The sequence below is a fragment of the Gracilinanus agilis genome, chromosome 1 (genome assembly GCF_016433145.1).
Source record: "Gracilinanus agilis isolate LMUSP501 chromosome 1, AgileGrace, whole genome shotgun sequence".
Taxonomy (NCBI): Eukaryota; Metazoa; Chordata; class Mammalia; order Didelphimorphia; family Didelphidae; genus Gracilinanus; species Gracilinanus agilis.
The window spans coordinates 619,507,951-619,510,990 of record NC_058130.1 but is presented as its reverse complement, the minus strand read 5'-3'; positions in this window follow the sequence as shown (position 1 = coordinate 619,510,990).

The following is a 3,040-nucleotide window of genomic DNA, read 5'->3' as shown; positions in this document are numbered from 1 at the left end:
TTTTTTTTTTTTTTTTTTTTTTTTTTTTTTTTTTTTAAGTTTTGTGACTTCATCAGTTCTCACGAATTTAATTAACAACTTTATATACACAACTCTAAATAATCAGACTTTCTCTCAAGCAAGCTCTGGCCTGGAATAACCAACTTTCCTATTGCACATTCCAAACTAGATGTCTCAGAGATATCTCAAAATGTCCAAAAAAGAATACAATTATCTTTTCCTATAAACCTACTCTTCTTCCAACTTTGCTTATTTCTACTAAGAGAAATTGCTCTATAGTCATCCAGGTTCATGACCTCAGTCTCATTCATCTCACATACTGAATCAATTGCCAAAGATTATTATTCTGACCTCCATAAATCTCTTTCACATGATTTTTCTTCTCTCCATTTACATAACCACCACCATAGTTTAGGCCACCATCTTAGAGATTTTGAGAAAACTTCCTAACGATCTCTTTGCCTCATGTATCTCTTCACTCCAATAAATTATTTTTTTTAAGAAATAATTTTCTTCACTTAGCTTTTGAACCTTCTTTTCCATATGGCCAATTCTCCTTTTTAAGGTGTCATTTTCTTCAATATTTTGCACCTTTCGCACCTTTTCTCCAAGATCTTTCTTGTACCACTTTCTTTTCTTTCCCCCATTTCCCTTTTTCTTTTTAATTTGATTTTTGAAATATTTTGGGGCTTTTAGCCAGTACCATATTGTTTTGATGATGACTGCTTTGTAGTAGTTTAAGATTTGGTACTGGTAGGTCCCAATCCTTTACATTTTTTTATTAGTTTCCATGATATTCTTGGTCTTTTGTTCTTCCAGATGAATTCTGTAATAATTTCTAATTCTATGAAAATTTTTATTGGTAGTTTGATAGATATGGCACTGAATAAGTAAATTAGTTTAGGTAGGATTGTCATTTTTATTATATTAACTCATTCTAACCATGAACAATTAATTTTTTTCAATTATTTAGCTCTAGTTTTATGTGTGTAAAGTGTTTTGTAGTTGTGTTCATATAATTCCTGAGTTTGTCTTAGAATAGTGATGGGCAACCTTTTGAGCTTTGTGTGTCAAAATTTGCCAAAAAAACGAGCATAACTCGGGTAGTGTGTCACTTCAAGAAAAAAACCATAATTTCATGATTTTTATATTTTAAATAACAAAAATGTATAATTGTAATATATAACTATATTTAATAAACCAAAATAGGTAAATTAAAGTAGGTAGGATTGTCATCTATAGTGTACAGAGTGTCTACTCTACACTACAGCAAATTTTCATCCTCAACATGTAGCCCCGTACTTCTCTGTATGTAGCCACATGCAGCCATGTGTCATCAAAAATGGCTAAGCGTGTCAGTGCTGACACACTGTAACATCCATGATCTTAAGTGGGGTTTTTTACAAACTAAGCATCCTATAAAATCATTTATTGCAAAAAAGATTCCTTAGGCTAACTAGTCTCTTAGCAATTTCCCATCTGATATCACTCTGCACAGCTTAAAGTAAAGAAATGTGAATGCTACAGAACACAACATTAACCCTCTATTTAAACCTGGACTTTTAGGTAGATTTTCCCATAGGTTTAATGTAATAGTTTCTACGCCAGAAAGCAAAAGGTATAATTATTGTGTTTTGCATGGCATATTCAAGGCATTTCCAAAAGCTTATTTTTTAAAATTTATTTCTTGCCACTAACCAGACCTCTGATTTATTTTTCATGCATTGGGAAATAAGTAAAAATAAATTTTGTCCCCTCCTATGTCCCTTTCTTTACCTCTTCTATCCTCTACTTAAATCTTTCCCTATAAGAACCTCAGGCCTCACACTTAGGCCTATGCCTTCCCAACCTACCCCATATTCCAAAATTGCTTTCCTTTGCCCCGTACTATGAACCCAGTCATTATTATCTCAGCTAAGTGCTAAGTGCAAAGCAATCTGATAAAATCAATCCATTATAATGTATGAATGTCTTAGAACCTTTTAACAATCCCAGAAGTATTTTCATTTTAAAAGAGAAGTCTTGTTAGCTCAAATTAATCTATAATTGATAGGATTTCAAGAAGTTATCCAATGTGAAGCCTTTCCTCATATCCTTTAAATGATATCAAATGGACAATCACTTTTTCTGTCTAGATGACAAGATCAAGCTTTACTAAGGCAAAGCTAATGCCAAAAGCTTGAAGAATTCTTATAAGGGTCAATAATTGGAAAGATTATGATTTTAATGTACCAAGATGAGTAAATAGATTTTAGCAAAGTGAGCAGTGAAACTGAGAGTGGAAAAATCCCCTAATTAAATAGGGACACATCATTTGACAATGAGAGAAGGGGACTGGAAAAGAGTATCAGGGAATTATTGAAGAGAAAGAAGAGCTTCAGAGAATGGGGAATGGGAAAACCTTAGAATTTCTCTACAAGAGAACCAACAGGAAAGATTTGACCACACTTCAATGCATCTATGATCTCACCAAAAGTACAGCTCATAATGCATTTTAAATAACTAATCTGAGTTCTTAAGGAAATTCTCCATAGAAGTATACCCAATATATTGAGGACCTTCCTCTAAATCTTTTTACTTTCTGTAGAAACTATTGAGCATCCAGACTGTCCACTCACTATAACATTCTCCTGCCACATAATTAGCTCACCTTACCCACTCACTTTTTAAACTATTCTTGGTTAACAATGCAGCATTCAAACATCCACTATATACATTGTGAGTGACTCTTAACTTTAATTCTTCACATATTGTCTTATGACTTTAAGCCCACACAAGTGATATCTCAGAGAATATTTCTAAAAGGAGGGCCTTAGTCTGATAGAGACATTAGAGGTCATTAAAATTACTGTGTAGGTTCCTGAAAGCATCTAGAGCTAAACTATCTCTTCCTCCTATCCAATTATTCGATTTTGCAATCAGCTCATCATTTGTGGGCAATGTTGTATATTCAAGGGCATATTATAGACTGAAGAATGGATATGACTCATATACATTAAGAGAAGAGGGAGAGGAAGAAAGAGAGAGAGAGAGAGAGAGA